The 17,370-nt window shown below is 38.5% G+C and overlaps 1 long non-coding RNA gene across 1 annotated transcript in view; it reads left to right on the forward strand.

Moving 5' to 3' along the window:
* LOC139082806 (uncharacterized) overlaps positions 1–17,370 on the forward strand; it is a 54,106-nt gene that overhangs the window by 15,363 nt on the left and 21,373 nt on the right. The window contains exon 2 of the long non-coding RNA XR_011539058.1: positions 15,405–15,613. This is a non-coding gene — a long non-coding RNA (uncharacterized lncRNA). The remainder of the gene's footprint in view (positions 1–15,404; positions 15,614–17,370) is intronic.

The raw sequence follows: 17,370 nt of genomic DNA on the forward strand, positions 1-17,370 counted from the left end.
ATGATCAAAGTATTGATAATTTCTCATTTCTCCGTTGCATATTTCTTTTCTCTTAAATCGTAAATCAAAATTTTATTTTCTCTGGAGTCTCACTTTGGTTATTGGATTTGTATTAGTATCATGTAAGAACAACTGAACAATGTTCTAAAAACCCTGAAGTTTCTCTCAGAGAACTATCTACATCTGCACAATTTTCCTTAGAAAATGTTCCAAGGAATTATACGTTTTTGATGTTCAAAAAATAAGTTATTCATTCAATAAAATTGAGTGTTTTTGATTACAAACGCATTTCTTGATCATGTACAGTTTATTCCTATTCTAGTTAATATGACAGAACTGCTTTCAGACATATTTTTACCCTCAAAAAGTGATATTAGGTTTTATTTGGATAGAACTAAATACTCTATAAAATGTGTTTTAATTACAGTCCAACTTTTTCTAGTCTTCAATATGATAGTTTATAAATATAGAATTGATCAGTTCTGTAAGTTAATGGAAAATCTGAAGTCTGTTGTATTGAAGGTATCAGCTTGTTTTATGTTTTATTTATTGTTGTTTTTTAATAGCAAAGAGAATCTTTAGCCTTTTCTCCCTCCAGACTTCTAGCAGGTCATCAGATTTGTCCACAGCTGCCCCTTTCATCATTTTGTTGCTTACTCCACCCTTCTTTTAATCCCCTCACTTGTCCCACACAGCTGAAATAAATGGGAGAGTAACTCCTTAGAACCTACCCTTTTAATTAGTACACCCCCTCAACACTGGCTGAACACTGGACTCTGAGCTCCCAAGCCAGCACCCACGTTGCCTCCAGAGTTATGGCCCAGGATAGCAGCTATAAATGATCCATTTCTATCTACACTTAAGTTTCAAAAAAAAAAAAAAAGAGGAAAATGAAGTGTTGCTATAGATAAGGTCAGAAGTAAGGTTTGGTTGAGGAATGTAATTTTAGCAAGACTGCTAACCAGCTGCTAGATAGAAAATATTGTGAGGAAAGAAAATTCGAGCCCTGGGTCTCCACTGTTTCTACCCCATCATGAGTCTTGGCAGCTATGACTCTAATATCGTTTATTTCACACAGTCGCTCTGTGCCTCAGACATTAGCTCTTTTCCCAGGATGTACATAGTGAATAGTGATTCACATATTGCCATCTTGAGTGTCTAATATATGCCACAGGCTATATTATGTCTAATTCTCTAATTATGTATTTTTTAAATGAAGAAACTATGGATCAGCATAGTAAGCTAATGTGCCCAGATTCCCCTGTACAGGAAATCGTGGGATCTCGTGTTCAAACCCAGACCTTGCTGGCTGTAGAGTCTGTCCACTTTCCAGGGTACTCCACTGCTTATCTTCATCGTGCAGAGCACGACAGTTCTGTATCTAAGTGGCTGATTTCATAAATGATGCTTCCATCACTTTTCGTATTTGTTGCAGCTCCCTGCCCCCTCCTCCAACCAGGTAGCATCCATAGGCTCCTCCTTGGTCAGCTTTCTCCACCACTCACACCTCCCTCCACCTTTTGGGAGGTAGCCTTCCTTGAAGGTGTTGTGTCATCAGAGGACTGCTTCCATTAAGGGCTAAGTCTACTTCAAGCTGGCTTTGTTCATAATAAAATAGTCAATTTTTGTACAAAGTCTAAAAATGAGGGGAGGTTTTAGCGAAAAATATGTTCACAGAAATCTCATCAATAAAAATTTGTCCTTTTGACTTTACAAGTGACCTAAAACTATATAATTTCCCTGAGAGGGTTAACATCTTGTCACTGTTTGGCTTAAATGGAATGTTTTAGTTAATATCTTTCTTTCTACCCATAAGCTGAGATCAGCTTTCCTGAGTGAGAGTAAGTTTTAATGTGGGGTGGGGTAGGATGGAGTGAGTAGGATGGGGAAGATGGGTGGAGGCGGGTGTTAAGGTTTTCATGAAGTTCAGTTTGGGAGTAGAGCCCTTTCTAGGGAGAGCAGTTTTGGAACAAGAACTATTCTAATTGGCACAGCCAGAGGTTGGCACCTGGAGAGCAGGTAACATGAGACACAAGGAACGTGGCTAGGTCTCACCTGGAGGTAAGATGTTTCCCAGTTTGGATAAGGTCAGTCCCCAAACTCTGGGCAAGTGATATTTCATTCTCATCTTCGTCCGCCAGTTTTTCCAAAGCAAAAAGGCTTCCATACGGGCATATTTGTTTCATTCTTTCTGAGCCCTATGTATGCCTTGGTGAGAAATTACTAGGTTGCATGCTACCCACTCAACCTGGCTTATTAATTTTCTTGTAAGGGCTTGACCACTCTCATCAAAGAAGAGTGCAGGACATATAACTGGCCTCATGCGAATTGGACACTTGTCAGGAACTGACTTTGTCTGTTTTCCTCCCTTTCTCGGGCCACACGCTGTCTTGTCCCAGCTTCTCTGTAGGTGTTTGCTATATTCTTTGGTCTCTGGAGACTAATCTCCTATAAACATTTCCAGAATTTCTATATAGGAAGTGTTAGGGACAACACTCTGTGGTAGTTGTGGTGGGAGTGTTATTGGACTTGTATAGAAGCTACGAGCAAACTTGAAATTAAATTGTATATTAATTTGAATGGGTTTTGGGGGTTTAAACCACCCACCATCAAACGTCCGGTGCATTTGGCCTATCTGTGAGCATCTCAGCAGACGACTCGGTATTACTTTTCAGATTCCTGGACCAGAGAATATAGTTGCCCCAGCTTCCATTTTCATCTGGCGAAAAAAGTCAGTGTTCAACCTGTTGTTAATAATTTTCCCTTCTTCCTGCATGTATTTCAGCTCAAATCAAGAAAGACTGGCGTTGGGTTGCCAGTGAACGGCTTTCTGTAATACAGAAGACTTGGGGCTGTATGCCCTCCCCAGTCCCCAGTGTTATCTTATCACCTTGGCATTTCTTTTTGTGCATGTGAAAGACAAAGAATTTATCCTTTCTTAGCATGAAAAGCAAAACAAAAGCCCCCACTGGTAAAAGCTTGCCTCAGATCCCCTGAACCAGACATCTCCCATTTCCTTTACTTAAGCTCATTTCCTGACAGCCAGCCTCCTGCCTCCTGAACTCTTTCATTGTCGTTTACTAAAAAACAAGGAGTTCTGCGCACAGCCTCTCTGCTTGCTGACATCATCTTTGGAAGGCAGTTTCTTAGACTTTGCATCTGTGAATTCTTTGATGTGATTAAATTTTACACGCACCCATGTATATAATTTTAAGAGTAACTGTTCATTAATACTTTAAAAATTCTGTAAATACTATTGTCAGCAAAATTATATACATTTTTATTTTCAGATTATATGCTTAAACACCAAAAAAACATTAAATTCTTGCATACTAAGGAAACTGTTTTCTCTGTAGCTTCTGGAGGAAAGTAGACTGATTTATTTTTTATTTTTTAATTTGTGTCTCCGCATAAAGTTGGATATTTATTGGTGATATTTCAGAGACTTTCTTCCAGTAACAGTTGACATCCTTGGCTCCTTTTTTTTTTCTTTCATACTTTGCCATGTTTTTCTATTTTAATCATTTACCTAAACTTATTTCTGACAACATTGGACAACTTCATCCAGAACTCACTTTTTTGGGTTTTCTTTTCCAAATAAGATTCTCACCCCCACCCCACTTCTGTCTGCAGTTTAGGCCAAATGTGGGTGATCATTAAAAACAAAACAAAACTAAACCAACACATGCAGGCTACAGCTCTGGCAGGCCTCCAGGATTCCATTAACCAGACAATGGGCGGCCCCAGCCGGCAGGCGGGGTGGGGGGGCCGGAGGAAGCCTGCCTTGCCCTGTTTGGGGTGTCCGGACCCTGAGCAGGGTCAACAGCAGGTTGAGGCTGGGAGTGGGGTAGACTGATTGTTTTGCAAATAGTTGGTGATGAATATCTGACAGGGCCGGTCGTACTTATCCTTGCGTTAAAAATCAATTAAATTTGGTAGTGTATTTAAAAATCCATTTTATCAGTTTCTTTTTTTCCCTCTTAGAACAGTTCAAATAAAACTGTGACCAATTTTGGAATAACTACAGCCGAGCAAGAAATGGCTTGGTGGGAAGCTAAAAATAGCTGTCTTCCTTTAGATAGTTTTTTTTTTGTTTATTTCCAAAAGACTTGCCAGTATATTTGAGATTGTAGTGTAGAGACTAAATTTGTCAAATAAAATAATGAAAAATGCAAGGACTAGCATTTTGTTGCATAAAAATGTAATTGATGCTTTCTGTATTTGGATTTCTGAATTCTCATAATCTCTCAGCAATTTTGTACCAATTCTTTGCAAGAAATTGCCGAAAGTGAAGAAGACTGACATATGATAAATATACAAGTCTAAAGTTATATTTTTGAGGGCACATTTTAATTTACAAAACAGCTAACACACATAAAGCTCAGCATACCACATGTTATTTCAGTCACTCCCCCAAACAACCCCCATGGCTCCTAGAATGTACAGTCATAAAGGTGGGGTCTTGGGTTACTAATCACCATATCCACAGACCACCAGGCAAGGCTGGATTCCCAGCACTGAAAGGAAAACTTCTCAGAGACGGGAAGGGAAAGAAATCACCGACTCATTGAAGGATCACGTGCCAAGACAGTGCAGATGCTTTACATTCAGAATTTCATCTGTTACCAGTGCTTCCCTCCCATTCCCACCCACCCTCTCCTTATGCCAGAGTTGGGAATTTTTATCACATTCTACAGATGAGTAAACTGAAGCTCAGATAAGACCTACCCATTCTTATCAAACATTTTTTTTTCACTCTAAACCACAACACCACAAAAATTATCTGCTTAAAGTTGCACAGCTTCCAACTGACAGATCTAGGACATCTATCCCACGTGTCATGTCTCCAAGTACAGTCCTCTTTCCTCCCAATATCACCTGCTTACTGTATTTTTTTTAACCTCCCCTTTGGTAAACACTGACGAATAGGGAGACATCATAAGACTGTGTTGGGATAGACAGGAAGAATTTAGGTTTTGCCTTGGGAGGTCTGGCAACGGTCTGGAAGGAAGGCTCACATCCCTCCCCGGTAAGATTGGAAAGGGCTGGAAAACAGCATATAGTCCGCAAGTTAGCAGGGCTCCCAACAAGGTGGGAAAACAGGATCCTGTGTTTCTGCTCATGCCTCCCCCACTGCTGCTCATTCTTTGAGATCTACTCCTTTGGTACCCTTCTCCTGTCTCTTTATCCTTTAAAGGGTAACTGTCTGCCTCAATATTTTAACAAAAAGCAGGGCCTGCTGGCCTGAGCTTAGACAAAGGGTGAGCATGTGGAGAGAAGGATTTACAGGTCTCATGGCATCAACAACTTGTGTTGACTTGGATATCCTGAGTGGCAGTTTAAGGATGCCCCAGGAACTCTACAAAAACATCCACTCTAGGTTATTTCTATCTTACGAATGTTGAGTCAGGCAGCAGGAAGGCAGTGCTGATACACCAGGAGGAAAACCTCAGCATGAGTAAGGCAGACTATTTTCCATAAGTAAACAGGGGCATAGGTGACCTGAGAAAAAAACAAAAACAACGAAAATTTTAGGCACAGCTTTCATTACGCTTTGAACTTACAAAGACAGGAGTTGGGTGTGGTGTGTAAGAGGAACAGAAAGGAATACTCCAGTTTTCTTCTGTGTAGTTGTTTCTAAAGGAAATATATTGAAAAATCTCAGCATCCTTACTGTGTGCTCCTTTCTCTTCATTTTTTTCTATTCTTTTATAGTTTAACGTTTTTCATTCTGAATACAAATTTGATCTAAAATATTGGTAATTCTGGATGTTCTGTTTTGAATTTTAAGAGGGACTATCTAATACTAATTGGATTCACAGATTTCTTTTTCTTTTTAATAAACATAAAGAAGTGAATGAAAACGAATGGTGTTTTTTTGGCCCTCACTTAGAACACGTGGTTTGCTTTTTTTTTTTTTTTATCAGGGGGTGACAGGTTCTCCAGCCACACCCAGGAAGTCTCTTAAAAATGTTGACAAAGCTGCCGCTGCAGACACATTCTTAGGTGAAGGGAAATCAACACATTACTAATGTTAGAAATTTATATTTTATAGAGAAAAAATTGTCTTTAAATACAAAGCCCAGCAAAATATTAGAAAATGTGTACACATTATTGCATTGATATAAAAATTTTAAAATTGCAATAACACTTTAGCTTCTGATTTTTTTCAACTTCACTGAAAAAATTTTGACTCCCACAAGTAAGTTAATTGGGTGGAGAAGTTTCTAGGCCTCATTTTGGTGAAGTAAAAAATTATTAGCATAAGTATAATTATTCAAAGGCAAGTATTCTGAAGCATCTACTATGACTAGGTTATAAAACAAGTGCAGATTAGAAAGAAATGCGCCTCCAAGTTACCTGCAGCTGCCATCGCAAGGGAAGCTTTGAAGAAAAGGCTTGAACTCAGTGGAGAAAACTGGTTAGCAGCTGGTTGTTAACTAATTGTTGTCTCTTTATTTTAACATAAAAAGAGTACATGAATCCAGTCTGCATATTTTCCAGTTGGTTTATAGGCCTACTTACACTCTTAAACTTCTTTAATAAAATACTTTCTTCACCTTTTTGACGTGTTGGTGTATTAGTCAGAGTTCTCCAGAGAAACAGAACAAATAGGATGTGTGCCTATCTGTCTGTCTGTCTATCTATCTATCTAAGAGTTTTGTTTATTTTAAGGCACTGGTTTACAGGATTGTAGAGGCTGGCAAGTCCAACATCTTCAGAATAGGCTGGCTAGGCTGAGACCCAGAGAAGGGTTGACATGGCAGCTTGAGTCTGAAGACTGTTGAGCAGAATTCCCTCTTCTTTGGAGGACCTCAGCCTATTCTCTTAAGGCCTTTCACTAATCAGGTGAGGCCCAGCCACATTACTGAAAGTAATCTGCTTCATTCAAAGTCTTCTGATTTAAGTATTAACCTCATCTAAAAAATATCTTCACAGGGGCCGGCCTGGTGGCACAGCAGTTAAATTCGCATGTTTCGCTTTGGTGGCCCAGGGTTTGCTGGTTTGGATCCTGGGTGCAGACCTACATACTGCTTATCAAGCCATGCTGTGGCAGGTGTCCCACATATAAAATAGAGCAAGATGGGCACAGATGTTAGTTCAGGGCCAATCTTCCTCAGGGGAAAAAAAAAAAATGGAGGATTGGCAGCTCAGAGCTAATCTTCCTCAAAAAAAAAAAAAAAAATTCACAGCAGCATCCAGACTGGTATTTTACCAAATATCTAAAAACCTTGGCCCAGCCAAACTTGACACATAAAATTAACCATCACTGTTGGCAATTATAAAACCATCTATTTAATCTCTGAAGTTAGATACTCAAGTTGGATTCTCTGAAGAGAGAATGGATCAACACTATAAAGGGGAATGGAGAAATTTTCCATGGATTCTATGGCAGATAATATTAGCTTGCTATCCAATAGTTTCTCCTTCTCAGAGTTGCCAGATTTAGCAAATAAAAATACAGGATGTCTAGTTAAATTTGAATTTCAGGTAAACAATGAAAAATTTTTTAGTATAAGTATGTCCTGCATTTTGTATGGGGCTTACTTATATTAAAATTTTATTTATGTTTATCTGATATTAACATTTGACTGGATGTCCTCTATTTTTTCCCTCTGATAGTATATTAAAATTTTTTTCAAGATCTTAATGTTTTAGAGCAGGTTTGCAATAAAATTGAGAGTATAGAGATTTCCCATGTACCCCTGCCCCTACACATGCATACCCTCCCCCAGTATCACTATCACTCACCAGAATGATACACTTTTTTCAAAGTTGAACCCACATTGACACATCATAATCACTCAAGGTCCATAGTTTACCTTAGGGTTCATTCTTCGTGTTATACATTCTGTGGGTTTCAACAAAAGCATAATGCCATATATCCATTGTTATACTGTCATACAGACTATTTTCACTGCCCTAAAAATCCTCTGTGCTTTTCCTATCCACCAACAGCAACCCGTCCCCCCGCTTTCCCTGGCAACAACCACTGATCTTTTTATTGTCTCCCCAGTTTTGCCTTTTCCAGAAGATGCCCTGTATTTTATTATGCAAACTTACTCCTTCTTACTTACTATCAAATCTTACTTCTTACTTACTACCAAATTTTGGAGAGTGGGTGCATCTTGCCCAATCTAAAATAGTATTTCAGCCTCCAGCTAGGCTGACTGTTGGACACACGGTTGTGGTCAGTGAAATACAATTAGGAGTCAAATGATTGACTTTTTCATTTTTGCTGTTTGCTCTTTGTGCTTTCTTACTTCTTTATGCCCAAATAAAAATACAGCCTTTAGAGGAGGTAAGGCCATCTTGGGACCATGAGAATGAGAGGTGCATACTAAAAATGGCAGAGCAGGAGAGAAGAAGGAGCCTGCCTTCTTGATGAGATTTCCTATTATGAATAGGAAATTAATTTACAATTTCCTGTTATGTGAAGACATAAACCTGTATTTGCTTAAGCCATTGTAGTTGTGTTTCTGTTACATAAAACTACATAGAAGCCTAAAAATTATAGGTTTCTGTGAGTCCTTTGGAATCGAATTCAGGTAATATTTTGGTTCATTTCTGCAAGATAACTTTTCTTTCCCCTCTTGTCTATGAAACACAATTCTTTCTGCTTCCTGATTCCTGAGTGAATGTGGAGACAGAGTTGTCTCCAAGTCAGTCCTGAGAAATGATAGCGTTTTTTCTGTTTCTTTTCTCTCTTGTATTCTCTGTACTTGTCTACACGCATATGTGCTACAGCACAGCTTACTTGTCAACTACCAAAATAAGAGGATGGTTTACACTTTATAATAAACAACCATGGAAGCCAAAAAGCATTCCCATTGTATCTGCCCCGATCTGTGTCTGTAAATTCTGTTCCAAACTGTTGCTCTTTATCTCAACAAGTAAATCTAAGAAGCAAGAATATAGTCAGCTACTTTTCCAGGAGATATGGTGTAAAAGTAGGCATTATCTAGATTAGCAGGCCGTGAAGCTACACTTGGAACACATGCAAAAAAGAAGTATTGTTAATTATTTCTAGTGAATCAAATAGCTACAAGTAAATTAGGTGCTTGAGTGACATGGGTAAATGTGAAAAACACAATCACAGGTATTTCTTTATCTAGAAAAAGAATGTAGCTCTCCCATGAGAGCCTATAGAGTTTATATTTATCAGGCACAAAATAAATTTAGTGTACTTCCAAAGTACATTGAGAATCATAATCGCTTCTAACGTCTTTATCGTCCACACATCCCCGGTCCTCTGTTCACGTCAAAGGAATTTGTGAGTTGCCGGAGTTATTTGTGACAAGTAGAGGATTATGTCTGGTCCTTTGAGAACAATGTACAGGTAGAGGACACAGTGTTTGAGTTGTATACTACACAAAAAAGAAAACTGGAAATCACTTTTATCTTTGTTTTCATTATCACCAAGCATCCGACCTTTCTGAACCCTAATTTGTCGGGGTAAAAAATAAAGATGGTCATAAATATAATCCATTTCTGAGGGATGTTGAAATAATTAACAAGAAAAAAATAAATTCTTTGTGCAAGAAAGCAAATGTCCTATCATATAAATTGTTTCAGATTTTTCAGGATATAGGAAACACGGTTCTTTAGTGAATAATACCATATTTGACAATAGTCTGGAAGTAGGCATGTGAGTCCTGCTGCTGAAAGGAGATGCAAAAAAATGAGATGTTTTAAAAGCAATTTGTTTTTTTGACAATGTATATTGACCATTATGTTACTTATAAATTACACTATTATATATATCTTACGAAATTTTAGAGAACTCAACCTCACAGGACATGAAAATAACTGTATTTTTCACATGTTGATAGAACTACCATAGCGTTTTCAATTATAATTGTGTTTACAACATAGTCAGTTTTAAACTATATGGAAAATAACTATACTTTTTGACTTAACACGATGATGTCTACTATGCATTACTGGTGTTATTTGAAGTGACACTTAATCTTGTATAAATTCCTTCTATACAGGAAAAGAGAGATTCCTGATTTGGGAGGTTTAATTGACTAAAAGCCCAGATGAAGCTGTGCTGTATGCATAACTAGAGAATATTTTCATACTCTACTTTAAGGTCTAAGAAAATGTAAGAATATTTGATATTAAGCAGAGATTGGTATTCCCTATATGCTTCCTAATTTTTTTTTATTATTTACTTCCTTATAGAGAAAAATAGGGGACAATTTACAAAATAAAAAGCTCCTAAAAGAAGGCGTAGGGCATGAGAAACCACCCTGGCACTACTTTTTGTCACCTCACCTTTAGTCTAGTTTCTGATCCTCAGGGCCATTACTTAGGGCTATGGTGGTGGTTGGCATCTGTATCTTTACCAAGTCATTTTATCAGATAAAACAGTTCCAACTAGTGCTAAAAAGATCTGCGAACATCTGCACAGACCAGTCTGTCAGCCATTTGGTATCATCAAGGCAAAGGGGTCATGTCAGAATTTGCTTCCCTTTCTTCTGGGCACCAGAATTTATTCTGATAGAACTAGTTTGAATTATTTTCTCCTGTCTGAAGGCTTTCCTACACATTAATGTTAATCAGACTTTTCCTGTGTCTAAATGTAAGGGTTGGGGGCTAGCCCGGTGGCACAGCAGTTAAGTTTGCATGCTCTGCTTTGGCGGCCTGGGGTTCACCAGTTCAGATCCTGGGTGCAGACCTATGCACTGCTTGTCAAGCCATGCTGTGGCAGGCATCCCACATACAAAGTGGAGGAAGATGGGCACGGATGTTCGCTCAGAGCCAGTCTTCCTCAGCAAAAAAAAAAAAAAAAAAAAAGAGGAGGATTGGTGGCAGATGTTAGCTCAGAGCTAATCTTCCTCAAAAAAAAAAAAAATAAATGTAAGGGTGGTCCACAGTGTAACTGCTGCCTATACTTATTCAACATGAGAATACTATTCAGAAAATCTTTTAGCCCATGTTCATTTTAATATACTCAAGTACACTGAATTCCAAAGCACAGATATATTTGAGAATAATTTGAAAGTTGAAATGCTGGTTGGCAGCTATGTGTAGTTTTCAGTTAACCAGAAAACTACAATTCCTAAGCATTTCACAAATTGGGATTTTTCATGATAAAAATCAATAATTATACTCAGAGTAATTCAATTTTGTTTAGAAATAGAGCATAATCTTTCCATATGTTTAACGAAACATGTTATACCCTCCACTAACACACAGTCTGTATTGCCTTGGGTACCACCAGAAGTCGATGCTACCCAGGTCACCGATATTCCACCCCTAATATGGCCCAGTCTCCCTAATTCCTGTGATCTTTCTGCTGTGTCCTCTGTGCCTTTCCAAAGAAGGAAAATTCTTTTATATTTATTCATATTTTCTTCACTTGCCTTATGGGACATCAAACTCCCACCATTTTCTTCAAATCCACTGGTTGCTCCTTCATGATCTTTTTACTGGCCCTCTCGCTTTCCCCAGCTTCTAAATGCTGGAGTGTTTTTCCCTTTCCTAACCATACTTCCTATTTGAGTTCATGCAATCTCATGGTTTTCATACCATTTAATGCTGATGATCCTATGTTTTCATCTCCTTCCTTGACCTTGCATTTGAGTCTCAGACTCCTACCTCTATTTGTTTATTCCTTAATTCTATTTTGTCATCTAATTGGCATCTCAAAATTAACATGTGTAAAATAGAACTTTTGAACTTTGCCTTTTCACCTCAAAATTTGCTCCTCTCCCTCTCTTCCTTACTTCAATATATGATATTTATGTTCATCCATGTGCTTAGGCTAAAAAGCTAGTAATCGTCTTTATATTTCATAGTCCAACCCAATCCAGTAGCCAGTTCTTTGGCTCTGGCTTTAAGCTATGTTCTGAATTGAAATACTTTTTGTACATTCTGCCATTACTGACTCATCCCAGGCCCTGCTATTTCTTGCCTGGACTACAGCAGAAGCTACCTAACTGGTCACCTTACTTGCATATTTGCCTGCCTACAATGTGTTCCTCATGTAGCAGATTTCAACATATTTGTAATGTAAATCCATTCATTTTAGTTTCCTCATCCATGCTTTCCAAAGACTTCCCATCATATTCAGGGTAAAAGCCAAAGTGTTTTCAATGACCTACAAGACCACATATGGACAAGCCCTTGCCTAATGTCTACCACTTACCCTGGCCCACTTGGCTTGAGCTTACATTGGATTTCTCGCTGCCTTAAACAGGTCAAGGTTTGCCTGTATCTGGATCTTTACAGTGCTTTTCTCACTGCCTGGCACACTCACTCTTTTCCAAAGGCTTTTCGTGTTTATCTTCTTCACAGCATTCAGATTGCTTCTCAAATGTTACTTTATTGAGAGGTCTTTCCTCTACAACTTTCTGTTCCCTTCCTACCCTGCTGAAATTATATGATTCTTAAAAAATATCACATATCATTACCTAAAATTTCATGATTTATTTATTAAAAAAGAGTGGTATCTAATTTATCTTTTTCACATCTTACAGATAGCACCTGGTACATAATGACCACTCAATGAGTGTTTGTTGAATGAAGAAATGAATGTATTAACACTACACAGTTTTGTAATTTTTAATGCATGAAATTGGTAGGAATCTCTTCTCATAATGTTGTGTCACAGACATTTTGAAATTGCTTATTCAGCTTGTGTCTTTCTGTATTCTTTCTCCAGGAATGTAGTGAGAAGTGGTTTGTAGCTTTGTTGTTCAAAGGAAAGACCCAGGCCACATCCTATCATTCTTGCTTTGGTCAGGTTTATTTACCTTTCTAAAAGTCTGTTATCATTTTTTATTTTAGAAGCAGGAGTAATGCTTCCTACCTTGTTGAGATAAAATGTGAATAGAATTTATATTTAAAGGTATCTGTTATAGAAGCCAACACATGCTAAGCTTTCAATACGTGGCAGCCATTCCTACCATTGTCCACTGCCATGCGCAGCCTTTGCACACATTCATTACATTTTTTTAAAACAAGGAATTAATCTGGGCTTGTGATGGGTGTGTGATAAAGTAAAAATACACTGGGTCAAGGGTTGGGTCTGAAGACCTGGCGTCTAAGCCAAGCTCTGTCACTAACTAGCTTTGGTAAGAGGTTAAGAGCATATTAAACTCTGATTCTTAGACTCTTCCTATGTAAAATGACGAGTGTGGGGTGGGCATGGAGGGTAGAGAAGAACTGTGTTATTTTCAAATTTCCTAGGTCCCATCACACTCTGTAAGTTCCATTATTCTATGTGTACGGGAAGCTTTTTCCTTGTCTCAAAAGAAATTGTTGAGAGTTTCTTTGGTAAACTTCATATATTTCAAAATGAACATTTCTCAATGCAATTTGTATTTCTTCATCATTTGTGAGGTGATTGAGATAAGAATGTCGGATTGGAACCACTGATGAAAGAAACTGACCTTTTGAGAGTATTACCTGCACATATTTCAGGTTTCGATTCTGATTTATCCAAGATATTAACTATAAACAAGTATTGAAATCAAATGTGATTTGCCAGCTGTGTAAGGCTTGATTTTGGAAAAGTAGGCCAATTGTGATCTCTGTACATAAAATCAATCATTTTTGTCACTGCTAATGTGTTAACAGATAGGTCAAACTAATGTAAGTCTTTTTCATATGGTGTTAACTAAGTCTGTCAGGGTATTTTCCACAATTTAATTGAACTCTATCTTCCTAAAATCAGTGTGGTACACAGAATAATGGTCCCCCACAGTTTTCCATGTCTGAATCCTGGGGATCTGTGAATCTGTTACCTTGCAGAGCAAAAAGAATTTTGCAGATGTGATTAAATTAAATATCTTGAGATGGGAATATTATCCTGGATTATCTGGGTGGGCCTAATATGGTCACAGGATCCTTATTAGAGGGAAGTGGGTTAGAGAGGAGAGATGATGCTTTGAAGATGGAGGCAGGAGTCACAAGCCAAGGAATGTAGGTAGCTTCTAGAAAAGGCAAGGAAACAGATTATCTCCTAGAGCCTCCAAAAGAAATAGCCCTGTGGACCTACTTTACACTTTTGACTTCTTGGACTGTAAAATAATAGATGATTGTTGTTTTAAGCCATTAAGTTTGTGGTAATTCATGATGGTGGTAAAACGAACCTAATATATTTATATTGTAAAACTGACTATATGATGGAATTTTCATTGGAAAATCTTTCCACTAAGTTCAACTGGTAGGTCAAGGTAATGACTTTAATTAAAAATGTTCAAAAATTTAATCATCTGGAAATGTTAGCATATGTAACAAGTTGCCTGTAACTCTATATAACCACAGGGAAACTGCCTAGAGTGACTTATTGTGAACCATCTATTTTTTTTTAAATTAATTAATTATTTTTATAGTGGTAAGAACATATAGCATGAGATCTACCCTCAACGGATTTTTAAGTGTGCACTACAGTATTGTTAACAATAAGCACAATGTTGTACAGCAGATCTCTAGAACTTACTTATCTTGCGTAACTGAGGGTTTATACCCTTTGAACAGCAATTCTCCATTCCCCCTCCCCCTAGTCCCTGGCAATGCCCTTTCTACTTTCTGCTTCTGTGAGTTTGACTATTCTACTTAATACTAGTAACGTAAGTAGAATTGACTCTGAACCTGTTAATCTCAAGCTTGTGTGCTGGTGCTTGGAGATGGAGAAAGATTTATTCAAATTGGCCAAAACAAGAAGACAGGAGGATAGGTTCTCTCACATCTGCCTTAACAAGAGAAGAAGGCAGGGGGCTTTCTGGAGCTAAGGGGCTTGGCAGAAATTTCATAGAAACAAAGGGGTTATAAGCCTTTGGGCAATCTGACTTCCAGGGCTGGTTATCTGGTGATCCCTGAAGGCATTCTTCTTCTTCTTCTTCTGTAAACAAGCTCATAAATCCTTGTGACCCTTGAGTCACCCCTCAGGTTAAACAAGAAAACAGCAAATTGACAAGATTAACTTCTTTTCAACTATGTTTGTTGGGAACAAGGTTTCATTGAATATTTACAGTAACCCTCAGGTACCTGGCTTCAGAATCATGTAGTAATTGTCCTTCTGTGGCTGGCTTATTTCGATTATCAGAGTGTTCTCCAGATTCCTCCATACTGTTGCATATGTCAGGATTTCCTTCTGTTTGTATGGCTGAATAATTCGTCTGCTTTTTGAGGGGTCCTTACTTTTGGATGGAGATTCGAGATATTGTGTATGAGATTGCTGAGACAGCCGACCTTCACATAGGGTTCCCCTCCTTGGTGGTTTTAACTATGTCCACAAATTCAAAAGGTTGAACCTAACAGCCCTCCCCCTGCGTGTGGGTTGGGCTAACTGACTTGCTCCCAACAAAGAGAATGTGGCAGAGATGATGGTGTGTGACTTTTAGGACTAGGTCATAAAGGCATTGCCCACTCCTGTACTCTCACTCTAGGGGAAATTAGCTTCCATGTCATGAGGACAATCAAACAGCTCCATTCAGAGGTCCACATGGTGAGGAGCTGAGGCCTCTTGCCAACAGCCGTGTGAATGAACCACTTTGGAAATGGATCCTTCAGCCGCAGTGGAGCCTTGAGATGACTAAAACCCTGGTCTAGGCCTTAACTGCAACCTCCCAAGAGATTCTGAGCCAGAACCATTCAGGTATGCCACTTCCATCCTGACCTTCAGAAAGTGTGTGTGGTAACAAATGTTTATTGTTTTGCGTTGTTAGGATTTGGGATAATTTGTTATGCATTAAAGAAAACAAATATACTCTTTCATAGTATTTTTCCTGAGCTAAATAATATTGGTATACTCTGTAAATAAAGAAACTGTCCTAATATTATTGAGAGGGTTTACTTTTCTTTTTTTTTTAACAATACAGAGGATGGGAATTGTCCAGTCTGGATTATGCTTGCTATTTACAGAAGTAGAAAAATGAGAAGTCACATACTCTGAAAATTCCTTTTGAGAGACACACTAAAGCATTCACAGGAAAGTGACTAATGGGGGATGAAAGAGTAAAAAAAAAAAAAAGAGCCTTTTCATCTGCCCCTTTTATTCCCAGTCTGTCCTACTAATTAACATCATTTACTTTCACAGTTCACACTCAGTTCATAAAATTAGAGAAGGATTAAGCTTTTCTCTTGGAGAGGATGGTTAATTTAAACTGTTTGGAAAGCCCTTAAAGAAAACCACTGAAAGAGTCCGAGGGATGGAATCTAGATATCAAATAAAAAGAGTGTAAATGTGACCAAAAGCCAAAATGACAACTTCACACCAGTACCAGTGCCAAACATTCTAGAAATCAAATTACGGCAGAAAATATTTGTTCTCTATGAGTTTATAATGCTACCTCTCATAGCCGCCAGTGTATGAATGTTTTACCACTCATTGACAAGACATCATAATTTATTTCAGATAGTGTGATTAGAGTTAATATGACTGAATTAGTTGTTTTTTGCTTAGATCTTCTCATTCTTTTTGTATTTATTTTTGAGCACCTACAGGTATATCACCTGAGAGAGTCCCAGACGTTTCCCTTTTGACATGTAGAGTGTCTTGAAATTTGGAGTTTGAAAGAATTAGCTGCAATAGCCTACCACCCCCTGAAACTCAATTGTCATCAGAGTAACTGAATGACACTGTGAAAACACTGTCTCTCGTCCTCAGTGTGGGTATCTAGCTGCAGGAATAGATCGTCTGCAGTCTTGGTTGCTTTGTTGAATCCAAGTTCTCAAGAAAACAGAGAGGTCTTGTGATAAAAGAAAAGTCTCTATGATAAAAGCCTGAAGTTGTATGTCTGATCTAGAGGTCAGACCTTCAACAGAATGGATATTACTCACTGTCCTTCATCTGGAACATGTGATTCTTCTGGCTATGACAGGCACTGGTGAGGATATGAATACAGCTTCAGTCTAATCATGCTGCAATTCTCCCTTCTTTCTCATTCTCCATGAGTACAGGCCCCTAGGAGCTGGGCTTCCAATGGGAACAACTCGCCCTTGCATGAGAGTTTACAGCCCCATTTGCAAGAGAATCTTTGAAGGGCCTTCCTTCCGACTCCCAATCTGTCTCTGAGCCTCTTCAGTCATTTTGTTATAGATAACAGCTTTATTTCTAGCGTGAAAGAAAAGGCAGATGGGGGCCCTGTTTGGATGTCACCACTTCGGGCAGCCACCATTGCTGCACTTCCAAAGTAGAGTGACAGGACTGGGAGGAGGCTGAAAAGCTAGGGGAACATTCCCACATAGAAAATGCATGAGAAACAAAGACCTCTGTCCTACCGTCGAGACACTGTGAATGCCAGGTCATGTGGAACCCCTGCATCACTTTATTGAGAGACCTCAAGCTGCAGCTGTTTCCTTTAATTCATTCATATGGTGGCTGGCAGCTCAGGTCAAAATGCGTTATTCCGT

Source organism: Equus przewalskii, chromosome 4 (assembly GCF_037783145.1).
Source record: "Equus przewalskii isolate Varuska chromosome 4, EquPr2, whole genome shotgun sequence".
Classification (NCBI taxonomy): Eukaryota; Metazoa; Chordata; class Mammalia; order Perissodactyla; family Equidae; genus Equus; species Equus przewalskii.